This window comes from Anser cygnoides, chromosome W (assembly GCF_040182565.1).
Source record: "Anser cygnoides isolate HZ-2024a breed goose chromosome W, Taihu_goose_T2T_genome, whole genome shotgun sequence".
Lineage (NCBI taxonomy): Eukaryota > Metazoa > Chordata > Aves > Anseriformes > Anatidae > Anser > Anser cygnoides.
The window spans coordinates 14,832,828-14,852,115 of NC_089911.1; the positions used below are offsets into that span (position 1 = coordinate 14,832,828).

General features: G+C 44.4%; 1 protein-coding gene across 2 annotated transcripts in view; it reads left to right on the plus strand.

The window, feature by feature from the left end:
* Positions 1 to 19,288, plus strand: part of LOC125181580 (guanine nucleotide-binding protein G(q) subunit alpha-like) — a 152,533-nt gene that overhangs the window by 25,300 nt on the left and 107,945 nt on the right. The gene's annotated exons all lie outside the window — the stretch shown is intronic.

The following is a 19,288-nucleotide window of genomic DNA, read 5'->3' on the forward strand; positions in this document are numbered from 1 at the left end:
TGCGTTTGTCAGTATTACTCCAATGAATTTGTAAATTACTTGTTTCCTCTGTTATGTTCTGCATTACTATTTCATATGTTATTCCAACAGAATTGACTTTTAGATTTTTTTCTAAGTGTAGGAAAATGATTATGTATCAGAGATAAGGTAGGTTAGCAAGGTTGCTTGAAATGCTGAGAATATCTGTATTTTTAAGAAACATAAATAAACAAGCAAATATTCTTCAACTTCCCAGTAAAATTATATGTAATTTCACCTATATGAAAAGAGAAGACTGTCTCAGCCTTCAGTTATGCAACCTTACTTAAATTTTCACATTTTAGAAACAGCTGCAAGACCAAAAAATTCAATTAATTAATCACATTTAGGTTCATGCATGTGTTAACATTTAATTCTGAAAAGAGTAGGACTTTGATTATGGAGCATGTATGACAGATACAGAATACTGTAGACATAAATTTGAAAACTCAATGTTAGCAGTGCATTATTGCTTATTTTTTTTTAAATATAACATTTTGTTGATTAACTGCCTTTTGCTAACAGGAAGTGGTAATTCGTATACAAAATCACGTGTATGGGGTGTGATGTCCATGTTTTATCTTTTTACTGCTTCTGGTAGTGGGGAGAATGGGTGGTAGAAATGCTTGCTTACAGATTCTTGTAGATTTTGAGATCATTCATGCAGTAGTTAGAGGACCATGACTATAGGAAGATGTTTTTAGCATTTTTTTTTGTTTCTTTTTATAAGTATTCTTTCTCTTTTACTTCAGATCTGTTTGTCACATAGTTATTTTGCTTAGAAAGCATATTGTGTGTCTGAAAGGAAACATTCATGTAAGCATGCATGCTTTCTGACAATAAAAATGTGAAATGCTCACAGAGCAACTTCTGTATGTGTTAGAAGTCTGGAGTTTATTTTAAGGTAATGAATGAGGTTTCACACTGAAAATGATTCTGACTTTTCCTTTATTAGCAGCAACTATATAATTATACAGGTATTTATATTACATATAATATTTAATATACAAATATAGCTATGCTTTGCTAGAGTAAAATATTTGTTAACACTAATAGCTTCCTAATTAGTTCATTCATTAGTGCAAGATAAGTATTTAGATTATCCAGCATTGATATCTGAAATAATTTTAGATTTAAATATTTTCTTAAAATTCCTCAGAAACTTTAAGAAAGTATTTCCTATGCACAGTAAGCATTTTGGGGGGAAACTGACTGATCCAATTATGTTCCATTTATGTTATATGAAATGACTAAAAACTCTTCAGTATCATTATTCTGTCATCAGTCTTCATTATTCATTTCTACTAACTGATTACTAACTAATTATTCATTTCTACTAACTCACAAGATTTTCTTGAAATAAGATTTACTGCCATGAATTAAGAAATCATCGGCTAAAATAGGCCATTTTTTCTGAAGGTTTTGTCAATATCTGTTTTTCAGTTTGTACTTCCTATTTGTTAAAAGTCATAAAGTCCAAGATGCAAGAAAGCTTCCTCTTATTATACAGTTCAGCTTTGGTTTAGAAAATTGGCTATTGTTAAGCAAAAGAGTTATGTTTAAGAAACAACAGAAATCCACAACTGTTTTTATCAAGTGTTTGTTTTTATTATAATTATTGTTTTATTTTTGTAGTGGGATGCTTTGCCTGATATCTGTATGCACATAATTACTTTGATTGTCTGCTTCCTTTGAAAGTTCTCTTGCATTTTTTTTCTCCTTGATCAAAGCAGGCATAAAGTCTGAATATTAGAGTTGATCACATATTCACACTATGTGAGTCCAATCACGTCTGTTTTCAGTTAGTGAAAACAGTTGCCTAACTGTTTTTAGTTAGTTTTAAGTGACTATACAGAGGTGAGGCATGAGACAAAGGTCCAGTGTTTTATTTACAGAAAAGGAGTATGGCAAAGGACAATCTAAGTATGACATTATCAGTGTTTGTTTTAATTTCCTATTGACAATATTATTTTCCAGAATCAAAACACAAAACCTCTGTTGCATGCCTCAACTTTGGCCACAAAATATATACATTTTGACTGGTTTATATAGATTATTTAATATTATGGTGGGCCTGTGATATTGGATAAGTAGAAAATGATGTTATGATCAGGTCACTTTTATGAACACTCTTGAGTATAACAAAACAGAGCTACATATTAGGTTAAAAGGGTAACAGAGACAGGGAGTTGCTTTGAATACTCTCTTACACTTCTTTAATTCTCATGTGTCTCTCAGTTTCTCAGCTCTTAGTCCCTATTGTACATGAGAGTTCATGAGATGTATGCCTTGTCTGGGGCAAGTAATACTGTGGAAAAGCTGTTACAATTGTTGGGTGTGTGTCATGATAATTTTTTTCAGGTTGATGACTTTCCATTTTTCTTCATGTAACCAACAGGGTAGAGTTAAAATTTGGAACATTTTTTAGTTAACCTGGTAAGCTAAATTGTAGATAGAGTGTTAACAATAGACTGCATGTACGTTTGGCAAATTTACTGTTTTTCTTGAAAATTTTCAAAATGTAAATGTAAATTATGTGCCAAATTGTTTATGTTCCTCTATTCTTAGATATATTTTTTTAATAAACTATGACCAATTGTGGTGGTTTTATGCTGCTATGCAGCTGAAATCCACAACAACCGCTCTCTCACTCAAGGAGAAAATATGATGGAAGGGGCTCAAGGGTTGATATAAGGACAAGGAGATCACTCAACAATTATTGTCACAGGCAAAACAGGCTCAGAACAGGAAGATTAATGTAATTAGTTGCCTATGACTAGCAGACCAGAACAGTGATAAATTAAAAGCAAACGAAAAACACCTTCACCCCCATCCACCCTCTTCTACCTCCTCCCCCCAGAGTGGCACAGGGGAACGGGGAATGGGGGTTGCAGTCAGTCCATAACACTTCGTCTCTGCCACTCCTTCACACTCACTCTCTTTCCCTGCTCCAACATGGGGTCCCTCCCATGGGATACAGTCCTTCCCAAATTGATCCGACATGGGCTTCCCACAGGCAGCAGCTCTTCAAGAACTGCTCCAAATATGGGTCCGTACCACGGGGTCCATCCATCAGGAGCACACTGCTCCAACCTGGGTCCTCCACAGGCAGCAGCTCCTGCCAGATCACCTGCTCCTGCATGGGCTCCTCTCCAGGAGCCACAGGTTCAGACTGGAGTCTGCTCTGGTTGGGGCTCTCCATAGGCCACAGCCTCCTTCAGGGCAGATCCACCTGCTCCATCATGGTCTCCTCCACAGGCTGCAGCATGAAAATCTGCTCCACCATGGTACACCATGGGCTGCAGGGGGACAACCTTCTCCACTATGGTCTTCTCCACAGGCTGCAGGGGAACATCAGCTCCAGTGCCCGGAGCACCTCCTTCCACTCCTTCTTCACTGACATTGGTGTCTGCGGGGCTGTTTCTCACTCCTCAGTCTCCCAGGTGCTGTTGTGCAGCAGTTTTTTCCCTTTCTTAAATATGCTCTCACAGAGGCACAACCAACATCACTCATTGGCTTGGCTCTGGCCAGCAGCGAGTTCCTTTTGGAGCTGGCTGAAACTGGCTCTTATCTAACAGGGTGGCAGTTTCTGGATTCTTCTCACAGAGGCCACCCCTGCAGCCCCCTGCTACCAAAACCTTGCCACGTAAACCCAATACACCAATTATTTGAGAACCTATGCTTTCTGTATTTGTTGTTAGTAGTACAAGAAGATAAATGAGTCCTCTTGGTGTGTGCATTTGTTCTTTGTATCTTGCCTACAGTCCTTATCCAGCTATTTTTTGGACCAGCAAACCAAGTGCTGTCAATTATATAGGATGTACAAAAAAGTAACTGTCACTGGAGTATAAAAAGTCTTGGGCACATTTGCTTCCCTTCTGGACTCCAGTACAGCCATATGTGGAAGAAGAATGGGAACATGTCACAGAGTAAGAGGTATTAACACAGCAGTTGTGTAACCCTGGTGAATCCCATTGTGCTCTTTGTGGTTCCAGTTGTACCACTTCATGGATCTTTTAATGTTTGTATTACTATTTATCAAAAAAAAACCCACCACACACACACACAAAAAAACCCCACAGCTATCAAAAATATTGCCATTGGATTTTGTTTGGTCATATTTTCTTATCTAGTCCATATCTATATCTACAGAGGCTTTACTGGATATTTCATAGAAGAGCGCCATCTTGACCTTGGAAATTCTGACTGTAAACTCGTTTTTTCTAACTGTATCATTTGTATGGCCACACTATGTCATTTACATTTGTGAAGAGGTTTAGAACAAAATGAAAATTAAATTTTTGTGTGCTCATTTCTATTAGTGTGTTTATTCAATTATGATTATTTTTGAGATAGTCCACTAGTTTATTCTTTACTGCTGGTTCTGCTCAAATAGTTGTTTCACATTGGAGAAACATGGTGGCACCAATTATTCAAGGTACCTTCAAGGATTGTTTAAAACAGGAATCTCCTGAGTACTAAACAGGCATAGCTTTTAGACGTGCAGGGTTCACTAAGTAAACTCTTATTACATTGGCAACTTGTAGTTGTGTATAAACATGATTTATGTCCCATCTAAGTATTTTAACCAGTGTTCTGACATAACAGCATTTTTCTGCAGTGTATTCTAATATTTCTTTTGAGCTGGGTGTAGATGCAAAGGTAGTATAAGTTATAAATCCACTTTTTCAGAAACTGAAAATATGTGAATAGTTTGGAATGAAATGTTTTTCTTTTCTGTTACAATTTTTATTAAGAGTAGGAATCATGCTGACATTCAAAAAAAAAAAAACAACCCACCAAACACCTCAATTTCTATTTAAACCATAACATAATATGTTCATATATAATTTGGTAATAAAACTAAGGCGAGAATAATTCATTGTACCAGGCTCTGAAAGCTAAACTTGCTTCTTATAAAGCACATGTCATAACCAAATAAGAAGAATCTTGTGTAATTTAAGCTCTTGACAATTTTGTTTTTACTGAATTCATAAAACAATATAATCATAAAATCGTGTGTGTTTTCTGGGATGCAATATTTTTAAGAAACATTTTATATATTTTTTGTATGTTTCCTTTGATGACCCTATGTTATTTTTTATATATTTTTTAAAGCTGGTTTCATTGAAACTCTGGATTGAAATCTTTTGCAGTAAGTCTTTTTAATGACTTTTTTTTTCTCCATACAATGAGAACTTTCTTGGTTTCCCTTGATTCTTTTTTCACCTTTCCTTTCTTCTACTTTCTCTCTGTCAGTCTGGAATGCTTCAATATTGCCTTGACCTTTGAAAATTTAAAACACTAAAAAGAAGGGATTGAAAATAAAGCTACTCAAAACAGTGTAAAAACTTGTTGTATATTGTAAATTCTCTTGCAGTCAGTCTGCACATGAAAATAAGACCATAGGGAAGAATGAAATGTAACAATTTTCAAAAATAGCTTGTGGAACTTTTAATTTAAATGTGTGATAACATTTTGGGGAAGAAAGTAACTTCAACATTTTTAAAAGATTTTTTTCAACTACCTGCCATTTTATAACTAGCTTGAGTTTTTTAAGCCTTTTCTGTAGCAAAAAAAAAAGTTAACTGCTTCTGTGATAATGCAGGTGCCAACAACACTGGACTGAGATATCACTAAAAGATATGAAGAATGTTTGACTAGTACATGTATGTAATTTGGCAGACAGTATAAAATGGACTTTTCTAAAAGAAAATCAGAGTTATTTCTCTGTTTCAAATTTGCTTATGGGGGGAAGCTGTTTAAGGTTATTGAAGGACAAACTGAAGTCATAATTGCTCAGCACTGGTAAACTGACAGAGGAATGAGCTGATGTAGCATGCAAGAATACCTCACCTGACCGGAAATGGGAATGAAAACTCCATGTAAGAGAGAAAAGGTTCCTTTCTGATGAGATATGAAAAGCTGGAGTATTCTCTTGAAACAGTCATGGAATGTGAGTGGTCAGGGGCTGATTTTGGTAGAGAACCGGCACTGAGGGGATGAACCAAAAGCAAGGTTAAGGCACCTGGTGCTGTTTCTCATATAATTGGTTGGTTTAGGTCAGCTGCCCTGGTGGTGTCTCCTCCCCACCTCTTATCCACTCCCAGCCTGCTGGCTCTTGGGGAGATTGCAGGGAGTCCTGATGCTGTGCCAGTCTTGCTCAGCAGTAGACAAAACACTGGTGTGATACCAATGCTATTCTAGCTACAAGTGCAGAGCACATCACTCTATGGGCTGCCGCAGGGAAAGTTAACTCCATCCCAGCCAGACCCAGTACAGAAGTCTTTTGTGTTTACATATATGAAATTTAATTATTAGAATTGATCTGCAGTGTATGTTTGAAGGGATCTTATTTAGACCCAGTACACTACAGTACATAACGGGTTTGATTGGGCAGGTCCAGCTCGGTTGGCAGATCCCCTAGTGTTGACTAACCAGGTGGCCTTTGCCAAATGTGTATCCCAATTTTTGAATGTCCCATTGCATTCAGTGTAGTCTTTAACAGTCCATTGTATCGCTCAACTTTACCAGATGCTGGTGCATGATAGGGGATGTGATACACCCACTTAATACTCTTTGGCCCAAGTGCCTATGAGGTCATTTTGGAAATGAGTCCAATTGTCTGACTCAATTCTTTTCTGGGGTGCCATGTTGCCCATGACTTTCTTTTCAAGGCCCAGGATAATGTTCCAGGCGGTGGCATGGGGCACAGGATATGTTTCCAGCCATCCGGTGGTTGCTTCCACCATTGTAAGTACGTGGCGCTTGCTGCTGCGGGTTTGAGGGAGTGTGATGTAATCAATCTGCCAGGCCTCTCCATATTTATATTTCAGCCATCGTCCTCCATACCAAAGAGGCTTTGACCGCTTGGCTTGCTTGACTGCAGCACATGTTTCACAATCATGAATAACCTGTGCTATAGTGTCCATGGTCAGGTCCACCCCTCGATCACGAGCCCATCTGTATGTTGCACCTTGATGGCCTCTGGTGCAATCAGGCTATAAATAATTCACCCTTATGTTGCCAGTCCAGGTCCACCTGAGCCACTTCAATCTTAGCAGCCCAACCCACCTGCTGGTTGTTTTGATGTTCTTCAGTAGCTTCAGAAAGCTGGATGGCTTTCACTTCTGCAAACTGACTCGATTCACCTTCTCCCTCAGCAGCTTCTGCAACTCATCGTGTAGGACTCCATACAGCAGCCTTCCATCTCCGATGCTTTCCCACAATACGACAGGACCCATCAGTGAACAGGGCATATTTCTTCTCATTTTCTGGCAGCTTCTTATACAGTGGGGCTTCTTCAGCACGGGCCACCTCCTCCTCTGGTGTTGTGGTTTAACCCGGCTGGCAGCTAAACACCACACAGCCGTTCGCTCACACTCCCCCCTCCCTCTCTGGGATGGGGGAGAGAAACGGGAAAGTGAAGCCGGTGAGTTGAGATAAAGACAGTTTATTAAGACAGGAATATAATAATATAAGGAATATAAGGAATATAATAATAACAATAATAATAATAATAGTGATAATGATAATAGTATTAACAATAATAATGTGTAAGAAAACAAGTGATGCACAATGCAATTGCTCACCACCCGCTGACCGATGCCCAGCCTATTCCCGAGCAGCCGGCCCCCCCCACCCCGGCCAGCCACCCCTATATATTGTTTAGCATGACGTCAGATGGTATGGAATACCCCTTTTGCCAGTTTGGGTCAGCTGTCCTGGGTCTGTCCCCTCCCAGCTCCTGCTGCACCCCCAGCCTGCTCGCTGGCAGGACAGAGCGAGAAGCTGAAAAGTCCTTGGCCTGGTGTAAACACTGCTCTGCAACAATTAAAACATCAGCATGTTATCAGCGCTCTTCTCATCCTAATCCAAAACATAGCACCCTACCAGCTACTATGAGGGAAAATTAACTCTGTCCTAACTGGAACCAGGACATCTGGTGATATCCCAAAGTATTTGCCTTCTGGCCAGTCCATAATCACCTCCAAGATTCCTGGGTGTCTGGGGTTTCCTATTCGAGCCCGCTGAGTAATCAGTGCAACCCACTTGCTCCATGTAGCATCAGTTGCATGATGTGTAAAGGGGGTCCTTCCTTTGAACATCCAGCCCAGCACCAGCAATCGGGGTGCCAAGAAGAGGTATGCTTCAGTACCAACCACTTCTGAAGCAGATCGAGCTCCCTCATATGCTGCCAATATCTCCTTTTGAGTTGGAGTGTAGCAGGCCTTGGATCCTGTGTATCCTTGACTCCAAAACCCTAGGGGTCGACCTTGACTTCCCCAGGCTCTTTCTGCCAGAGGCTCCAGGTGGGGCCATTCTCCCCGGCTGCGGTGTAGAGCACATTCTTTACATCTTGTCCTGCTTGGACTGGTCCAAGGGCTACTGCATATATTATCTCCAGTTTAATTTGTTCAAAGGCTTGTCGTTGCTCAGGGCCCCATTCAAAAGCATTCTTCTTACGGGTTACTTGGTAGAGCGGGTTTACAATCAGACTGTAATTTGTAATGTGCATTCCCCAAAAACTCACAAAACCTAGGAAAGTTTGTGTTTCTTTTTTGCTAGTTGGTGGAGACATAGCTGTTATTTTGATCACATCCATTGGAATCTGATGACATCCATCTTGCCATTTTAATCTTAATATCTGGATCTCTTGTGCAGGACCTTTGACTTTTTTTTTTTTTATATGGCAAAACCAGCATTCAGAAAGTGTACTGAATGCCCCTGAAAAGTGCAAGTAAACTGTGACCTGCACTCTGCTGCTAAAGGGATGGAGAAAAATGCATTAGCGATATCCACTGTGGCATACCACTTGGCTGCCTTCCAGTACATATTGCCTGATTCCAGTACGTATTGGAGTTCTAGCATGTCCAGCACTGCAGCATTCAGCGGTGGTGTGACTTCATTCAGGCCACAGTAGTTCACTGTTAGTCTCCACTCACCATGAGACTTTTGCACTGGCCATATGGGACTATGAAAGGGTGAGTGAGTCTTGCTGATCAGTCCTTGGCTCTCCAGTTGACGAATTAGCTTATGGATGGGAATCAGGGAGTCTCGGTTGGTGCGATATTGCCACCGGTGCACAGTTGTGGTAGCAATTGGCACCTGCTGTTCTTTGACCCTCAGCAGCCCCACAAGAGAAGGGTCCTCCGAGAGACTGGGCAAGGTAGACAACCATTTAGTGGTCAGTGGTTCTATGTCCAGGTGGAGACCATTGATGAGCAGTGTCCCACGGGGGTCTGTCTTGGGACCCGTGCTTTTCAATATCTTCATCAATGACATAGACAATGGGATTGATTGCACCCTCAGTAAGTTTGCAGATGACACCAAGCTAAGTGGTGTGGTTGATACAACAGAAGGAAGGGATGCCATCCAAAGGGACTTGGTCAGGATGGAGAAGTGGGCACATGTGAACTGCATGAGGCTGAACAAGTCTAAGTGCAACCTGCTACACCTGGGTCAGGGCAATCCCAGACATGAGTACAGGCATGGAGAAGAACTCACTGAGAGGAGCCCTGCAGAGAAGGAGTTGGGGGTTCTGGTAGACGAAAGGCTCAACATGAGCCAGCAGTTTGCGCTTCCAGCCCAGAAGGCCGACTGCATCCTGGGCTGCATCAAAAGAGGAGTGGCCAGCAGGTTGAGAGAGGTGATTATCCCCTTCTACTCTGCCCTCATGAGGCCCCACTTGGAGTACTGTGTCCAGGTCTGGGGCCCCCAGCACAAGAAAGATGTGGATCTGTTAGAGCAATTCCAGAGGACGGCCACAGAATTGATCAGAGGGCTGCAGCATCTCTCCTACAAAGATGGGCTGAGAGAGCTGGGGCTGTTCAGCCTACAGAAGAGAAGGCTCTGGGGTGACCTCATTGCAACATTTCAGTACTAAAAGGGATTTATAAAAAGGATGGAGAAGGACACTTTACTCAGGTAGATAATGATAGGATAAGAGGAATGGTCTTAAACTAAAAGAGGACAGATTTAGAATAGACATTAGGAGGAAATTCTTCACTCAGAGAGTGGTGAGACACTGGAACAGGTTGCCCAGAGAGGTTGTAGATGCCCCATCCCTGGAGGCGTTCAAGACCAGGATGGATGGGGCCTTGGCCAACCTGATCTAGTGTGTGGCATCCCTGTCCATGGCAGGGGGGTTGGAGTTAGATGATCTTTAAGGTCCCTTCCAACCTGAGCCACTCTATGATTCCATGATTTAATGTCCTCCGTCTCCAAGCAACTGTGCCAAAAGCCCACCAGTACCCTTTTGAGTCCTTGAAGTATCCTGTCCTGAGGTAGTCTATGCGAAGGATACACGGAGCATCTGAGCCACTCATGATGGGGTGCTTTTGCCATTCATTCCCAGTTTAGCTCACTTCAACCTCCAATACAGTTAACTGCTGGGATCCCCCTGTCACTCCAGAAATAGGAATGCGTTCTGGCCCTTTATTGATTGATGGCATTACAGTACACCGTGCTCTGGTGTCTACTAAAGCCTTATACTTCTGTGGGTCTGACGTGCCAGGCCATCGAATCCACACAGTCCAATAAACCCAATTGTCCCTTTCCTCCCCCTGGCTGGAGGCAAGGCCCCTCTAATCCTGGTCATAATATTCATTACTGTGTCTTGGGGACTGCCTGCTGGAAGTTGGAGCAGCAAGCTTCTCAGACAACCCCTGTTTTCCGACTGTTTTCTTTTGCAGCTCAGGTACCCATGCCTCTAAGGTCACAGTAGATTTTCCTTCCCATTTTCTCATGTCCTCTTCATGGTCATGTAGGTAAAACCACAGGGTGGCACGGGGTGTGTACCCACCATATCGTCTTCCTTGCATGGATGAACGCTTACCCCTGATAGCTGAGACACTGGTTCATACGTGTGGGGAGGAAGATATATTCTCTTTGAGTTGGTGGACCTCTTAAGAAAGCTTCTCCATAGCCAAGACGCAGGCCTGTAGGGAAGAAAAGAGACTTTGTTTGTACTGCCAGAGTCATCTAGTCAATTCATCTATGGTGGGTTCCTCTCAGTTTTTCCAGGTCATTACTGCCAATGAGCTGGCATATGATGATGGTGCACTCCGTACAAACTTCCGCCACATGAGTCGTGTACACTTGACTTCATCTAGATATCTGTTTGTTGTCTACATCATCATAAATTACCTCCCGTACGGCTAATTCCCTCAGGTACTGAATTCCCTTCTCCATGGTGGTCCATTTGCCTAGTTGACATACAAGATCTTCCTTGAAGGGATACCTTTCCTTCACAGCTGACAGGAGATACCTCCAGAGGGTGAAGATTTGTTCTCCTTTTCCAATTGCTTTGTCAATGCCCCCTTCCCTAGCGAGGGATCCTGGCTGCCTGGTTTCCCTGCCCTCTAATTCTAGGCTATTGACACCGCTATCCCAGCACCAGAGCAGCCAGGTGACAAGGTGCTCACCTAGATGACAACTGAAATCTTTTTGCATATCTCGTAGCTCATGCTAGGATAGGCCTAGGGTAGTTATTGATGCTTTTATGATATCTTACTCTTTGTCTTCCTGTTCCTCTGATGGCCCAGCCACTTCAGAGTAGTCTGCCTCGTCTTATTCTTCCTCCCCTGTCTGAGTAGAAGTTCCTCTGCTTCAGGAGACATAACAATAAGAACATGCTGGTTTGAACATCCCAAGGATATTCAAAGATTTGAAGAGCTATTGTAACTAGCTGGGAGGAGAAGGGAGAGGTGAAGGAGAAAGGGAGGATGAACAAGCGGGGAAAAGTATTCCCCCCGTCCCCTCCATAGATTGGCTCCCTGAGGAGAAAAGATAAAAGGTGTAATTATTAATACTTTCTGAGATATGGTTTCCAAAGTATAGAAGTGATGGCAATACTGAGTTCAAATACCAAATTAGTCTCATGACCAGTAATTTTATCATATCATAAGCCAGTGTGACATGGTACAGCAAAATAACCTTAAACCAGCCCCCAGAAAGGATAAGCAGCACGACAGGGAACACATACAGTAAGTCATGTGCTATGTAACTAAATTCAGAAAACAGGCATAGCAGACCTGAGATCAAAAAAATCAACATTGTGATTAGCAACAATTTTGTTTTAACACGCCCTGGTCAGATCTGTTATTATCCCAACCCTTCGGGTCCCACCTTGGTTATCAAAAGGACTAAGGAGTGTTCTGATTTAACCCAGCAGGGAGCGAAGCACCACACAGCCATTCGCTCACACTTCCCCCTGAAAAGTGGGATGGGGGAGAGAATCAAAAAAAAAAAAAGTAAAAGCTTGTGGGTTGAGATAAAGGCATTTCAACAGGAAAGAAAAGAAATAATAATAATAGTAATAATAATATGTACAAGACAAGTGTTGCACAATGCAATTGCTCACCACCTGCTGACTGATGCCAAGCCTGTCCCTGAGCAGTGGTCTTCCCCACCCTGGCCCGCTACCACATATTACTTGTTCAGCATGACGTCAGATGGTATGGTATACCCCTTTGGCCAGTCTAGGTCAGCTGTCCTGGTTCTGTCCCCTCCAAGCTTCTTGTGCACCCCCAGCCTCCTCACTGGCAGGGTGATATGAGAGGCTGAAAAGTCCTTGGCTTAGTGTAAGCACTGCTCTGCAACAATTAAAATATCAGTGTGTTATCAACATTCTTCTCATCCTAAATCCCAAACGCAGTACCATACCAGGATGAAAATTAACTCTACCCTAGCCAAAAACAGGACACATCTTCTGCCCTTAGAGAAGCATACTGGATTTACGTGGCAACGTTTTGGTAGCTGGGGGCTTCAGGGGTGGCCTCTGTGAGAAGAGTCCAGAAGATGCCCCATGTTAGATAAGTGCCAGTTCCAGCCAGCTCCAAAAGGGACCCGCTGCTGGATAGAGCTGAGCCAACAAGCGATGTTGTTTGCACCTCTGTGAGAGCATATTTGAGAAAGGAAAAAAACTGCTGTACAGCAGCAGCTGGGAAAGCGAGGAGTGAGAAACAGCCCTGCAGACATTAAGGGCCCAGAAACTTGGCCAACTCAATTAGGGAGCAATGGTATCACCTATCACCTGAGAGGCCACAGCCCCTCAGAGCTTAGCACCCCCCACATGCAATACAGCCTCCCAGACAGAGTTCCAGGGGGAATACGCTGCCACTTAAGTGTCAGGCCACAGGGCGTGCCCTACTCTTACACCAGTTCAGGACAGCAGGAATAAGCACACCTGTGGGAGGTGTGCACAGGTGGAGGCACTCCTCCACCTAGTGACAGAGCTCCAGGAAGAGGTAAATAGGCTAAGGAGTACAAGGGAGCTTGAAGCAGAAGTTAGAGTATGGGAGCTGTTCTCTACCTTTTCTGAGACAGGCTCAGCAAGCAGAAGGGATACCTCAGTAGAGGGGTTTCCCTAACTTCTCTTCACCTGGCTGAAAGCACTGACTGTAGTGGGTTTTATGTGGCAAGGTTTTGGAACCAGGGAGCCATAAGGATGCATTCTACGAGAAGAATCCAGAAGCTGCCCTATGTTAGATAAGGGCCCTGCTTTTGGCCAGAGCCAAGCCAATAAGTGATGTTGTTTGTGCCTCTGTGAGAGCATATTTAAGACAAGGGAAAAAAAACTGCTGGGGAACAGCAGCTGGAAGAGAGAGAGGAGTGAGAAACAGCCTTGCAGACACCAAGGTCAGTGAAGAAGGAGGGGGAGGAGGTGCTCCAAATACTGGAGCAGAAGTTCCCCTGTGGCCTGTGGTAAGGACCATGGTGAAGCAGGTTGTCCCCCTGCAGCCCATGGAGTACCACGCTGGAGCAGGGTTCCACACTACAGCCCGTGGAGGAGACCACGGTGGAGCAGGTGGACCTGCACCGACGGAGGCTGCAGCCTGTGGAGGACCCCCACCAGAGCAGATTCCGGGCCAAACCTGTAGCCCATGGAGAGGAGACCACGTAGGAGCAGGTGACCTGGCAGGAGCTGCTGCCCGTAGGGGACCCAGGCTGGAGCAGTTGGCTCCTGACAGATGGACCCTGTGGTACAGACCCATATTGGAGCAGTTCTTGAAGATCTGCTGCCCGTGGGAAGCCCACCCAAGATCAGTTTGAGAAGGCCTGTATCCCATGGGAGGGACCCCACATGGGAGCATGGGAAGAGAGTGACTGTGAAGGAGTGGCAAAGGCGAAGCATTATGGACTGGTTGCAGCCCCCATCCCCTGTTCCCTTCCACTGCTTGGGGGAGGACATAGGAAAGGGTGGATGAGGGTGAAGATGTTTTTAATTTTTTTTTTTTTTAGTTTCTCACTGCTCTAGCATGTTAGTAATAGGCAATAAATTACACTGAACTCCCTATGCTTATCCTGTTTTGCCTGTGACAATAATTGTTGAGTGATCCTGTCCTTATCTCAGTCCCTGAGCCCTTTGCATAGTATTTTCTCCCCCTTTCCCTTTGAGGAGGGGGAATGAAAGAATGGTTGTGGTGGAGTTCAGCTGCCCAGCTGAATAAAAACACCACGTGAAGCTGTGTTGGCTGTCACCAATCACCTCTGTGTGCCTTAGCGTAGTTCCCAGGAGGATCTGCTCCATGATTTTTGCCAGGCACAGAGGTGAGACTGACTGTCCTGTAGTTCCCAGGGTCTGCCTTGTTTTTGCACTTAAAAATGGGGTTATGTTTCCCCTCTTCCAGTCAGTGGGAAATTCACCAGATTATCATGACTGCTGTAATATTAGGGATAGTACCTTAGCAGCTTAATCTGCCAGTTCCCTCAGGACCCTCAGATGCATCTCATCAGGTCCCATGGACTTGTGCACCTTTAGGTTCCTTAGATGGTCTCAAAGATGATCTACAGTGGGCATTTCTTCATTCTCCCACTCTCTGCCTTTGCCTTCTGTGACTTGGGTGGTGTGGCTAGAACACTTGCTGGTGTGTTACCAACACTGTTTTAGTCACAAATGTAAAACATAGAACCATATGAGCTTCTATGAAGAAAATTAACTCCATCTCAGCCAAAACCAGCACAGTGTATTTAAATCAATAATTTAAATATATATGTATATGTATTATATGTATATATATATCATCAAAATAATAATATGAAGGAAAGTGTAGCAAAGCACAAAGTGGCAGATCCATGTGCCTATCATTTACAGCTTTCCAGCCTTTTAAAAATTTGTCACCTTCTAATAACATTTCCAAGTAGGATTTGCAGTTATTCAGACTAAGGAAGAGATCTTATACTGTACAAGTCTCCTACTACTTCCTATGTACTCCAGAGGTTGGTTGGGGGTGGTAAATGTAGAATACCTGAATGTAGAGACTGACAGTTGCTAACTGTGGCATAGGCCCTGTCCCGGTTTCAGTTAGGACAGAGTTAATTTTCGTGCCATGTCGCCATAGGGCTTGCTTTTCAAGGCCCAGGATAGTGTTCCGGGCGGTGGCATGGGGCACAGGATGTGTTTCCAGCCATCCGGTGGTTGCTTCCACCACTGTAAGTACGTGGCGCTTGCCGTTGCGGGTTTGAGGGAGTGTGATGTAATCAATCTGCCAGGCCTCTCCATATTTATATTTCAGCCATCGTCCTCCATACCAAAGACGCTTTGACCGTTTGGCTTGCTTGATTGCAGCACATGTTTCACAATCATGAATAACCTGTGCTATAGTGTCCATGGTCAGGTCCACCCCTCGATCACGAGCCCATCTGTATGTTGCATCTCTACCTTGATGGCCTGAGGTGTCATGGGCCCATCGGGCTATAAATAATTCACCTTTATGTTGCCAGTCCAGGTCCACCTGAGCCACTTCAATCTTAGCAGCCTGATCCACCTGCTGGTTGTTTTGATGTTCTTCAGTAGCCCGATTCTTGGGCACATGAGCATCTACATGGCGTACCTTTACAACCAGGTTCTCTACCCGGGCAGCAATATCTTGCCACAGTGCAGCAGCCCAGAAGGGTTTGCCCCTGCGCTGCCAGTTGTTCTGCTTCCATTGCTGTAACCACCCCCACAGGGCATTTGCTACCATCCATGAATCAGTATAGAGAGAGAGAACTGGCCACTTTTCTCGTTCAGCAATATCTAAAGCCAGCTGAGTGGCTTTCACTTCTGCAAACTGACTCAATTCACCTTCTCCCTCAGCAGCTTCTGCAACTCGTCGTGTAGGACTCCATACAGCAGCCTTCCATCTCTGATGCTTTCCCACAATACAACAGGACCCATCAGTGAACAGGGCATGTTTCTTCTCATTTTCTGGTAGCTTGTTGTACAGTGGGGCTTCTTCAGCACGGACCACCTCCTCCTCTGATGATATCCCAAAGTATTTGCCTTCTGGCCAGTCCGTAATAACTTCCAAGATTCCTGGGTGTCTGGGGTTTCCTATTCGAGCCCGCTGAGTAATCAGTGCAACCCACTTGCTCCATGTAGCATCAGTTGCATGATGTGTAGAGGGGACCCTTCCTTTGAACATCCAGCCTAGTACCGGCAGTCGGGGTGCCAGGAGGAGCTGCGCTTCAGTACCGACCACTTCTGAAGCAGATCAAACTCCCTCATATGCTGCCAATATCTCCTTTTCGGTTGGAGTATAGCGGGCCTCAGATCCTCTGTATCCCTGAGTCCAAAATCCCAGGGGTCGACCTTGAGTTTCCCCAGTTTCTTCCTGCCAGAGGCTCCAGGTGGGACCATTCTCCCCGGCTGCAGTGTAGAGCACATTCTTTACATCTGGTCCTGTTCGGACTGGCCCAAGGGCTACTGCATGAACTAGTTCCTGCTTAATTTGTTCAAAGGCTTGTCGTTGCTCAGGGCCCCATTCAAAAGCATTCTTCTTACGGGTTACTTGGTAGAGCGGGTTTACAATCAGACTGTAATTTGGAATATGCATTCTCCAAAACCCCACGACACCTAGGAAAGTTTGTGTTTCTTTTTTGCTAGTTGGTGGAGACATAGCTGTTATTTTGTTGATCACATCCATTGGGATTTGACGACGTCCATCTTGCCATTTTATTCCTAAAAACTGGATCTCTCATGCAGGTCCTTTAACTTTATTTTGTTTTATGGCAAAACCGGCCTTCAGAAGGATTTGGACTATTTTCTTCCCTTTCTCGAAAACTTCTTCTGCAGTGTCACGCCACACAATGATGTCATCGATGTACTGCAGGTGTTCAGGAGCTTCCCCCTGTTCCAGCGCAGACTGGATCAGTCCATGGCAAATGGTAGGGCTGTGTTTCCACCCCTGGGGCAGCCGATTCCAGGTGTATTGGACTCCCCTCCAAGTGAAAGCAAACTGTGGCCTGCACTGTGCTGCTAGAGGGATGGAGAAAAATGCGTTAGCGATATCAATTGTGGCATACCACTTGGCTGCCTTTGATTCCAGTTCGTACTGGAGTTCTAGCATGTCCAGCACTGCAGCATTCAGCGGTGGTGTGACTTCGTTCAGGCCACGATAGTTCACTGTTAGTCTCCACTCACCATTAGACATTTGCACTGGTCATATGGGATTATGAAAGGGTGAGTGAGTCTTGCTGATCAGTCCTTGGCTCTCCAGTTGACGAATTAGCTTATGGATGTGAATAAGGGAGTCTCGGTTGGTGCGATATTGCTGCTGGTGCACTGTTTTGGTAGCAATTGGCACCTGCTGTTCTTTGACCCTCAGCAACCCCACAAGAGAAGGGTCCTCCGAGAGACTGGGCAAGGTAGACAACTGTTTCATGTCCTCTGTCTCTAAGGCAGCTATGCCAAAAGCCCACTGGAACCCTTTTGGGTCCTTGAAATATCCTCTTCTAAGAGGAAATATCCTCTTCTATGCCAAGGATGCACGGAGCATCCGGGCCAGTCACAATACGGTGCTTTTGCCACTCATTTTCGGTTAGACTCACTTCAGCCTCCAATGCAGTTAACTGATGGGATCCCCCCGTCACTCCATAAATACAGATGGGCTCTGGCCCTTTATAGCTTGATGGCATTATAGTACATTGTGCACCGGTGTCTATTAAAGCCTTATACTTCTGTGGGTCTGACGTGCCAGGCCATCGAATCCACACAGTCCAATAAACTCGATTGTCCCTTTCCTCCTCCTGGCTGGAGGCAGGGCCCCTCTAGTCCTGGTCAGAATCTTCGTTTCTGTGTCTAAAGGACTGCCTGCTGGAAGTTGGAGCAGCAAACTTTTCAGAGAACCCCTTTTTCCCAATTGTTTTCTTTTGCAACTCACGTACCCGTGCCTCTAGGGTCGCAGTAGATTTTACATCCCATTTTCCATGTCCTCTCCATGGTCGCGTAGGTAAAACCACAGGGTGGTGCGGGGTGTGTACCCATTATATCGTCTTCCTTGCATGGATGAACGCTTACCCCTGATAGCTGAGACACTGGTTCATACGGGTGGGGAGGAAGATAAATTCTCTTCAAGTTGGTGGAACTCTTCAGAGAACTTCTCCACAGCCGAGACGCAGGCCTGTAGGGAAGAGGAAAGACTTTCTTCGTACTGCCGGAGTTGTTTAACCAATTCATCCACTGTGGGTTCCTCATCCTCTTTCCAGGCTATTATTTCCAATGACCTGGCATATGATGATGGTGCACTCCGTACAAACTTCCGTCACATGGGTCGTGTACACTGGACTTCATCTGTATCTGTGGATATTTGTGCATCGTCTAGGTCCTTATAAATTACTTCCCGTACGGCTAATTCCCTCAGGTACTGAATTCCCTTCTCCATGGTGGTCCATTTGCCTGGTAGACATACAAGTTCTTCCTTGAAGGGATACCTTTCCTTCACAGCTGACAGGAGACGCCTCCAGAGGCTGTGAGATCGTGCTCCATCTCCAATTACTTTGTCCATGCCTGCATCTCTAGCAAGGGATCCCAGCCGCCTGGCTTCCCTGCCCTCTAATTCCACACAATTGGCTCCGGTGTCCCAGCACCGGAGCAGCCAGGTGACAAGCTGCTCACCTATGCAGCGACCAAAATCTTTTCGCACATCTCGTAGCTCACGCTGGTATAGGGTTCGGGTAGTTACTGTTGATTTTTCGACATCCTCATCTTCATCTTCATCCTCCTGCACCTTTAATTGCCCAGCCTTGTCTTCTGTATACCTAGACCTAGCAGAAGACTGTCTGCGTTCTAAACGACCTGAGTCTCTATACCATTTTTTCACCTTGTCTACAGGGGCAACTTGCACTGCTACAGCTTGTTTCTCTGACCCAGCCACAGGGTCTGCCACAGGGGTTGGAATACCCTCTGCAGGGGCAACTTGCACTGCTACAGCTCGTTTCTCTAACCCAGCCACAGGGTCTGCCACAGGGGTTGGAATACCCTCTACAGGGGCAACTTGCACTGCTA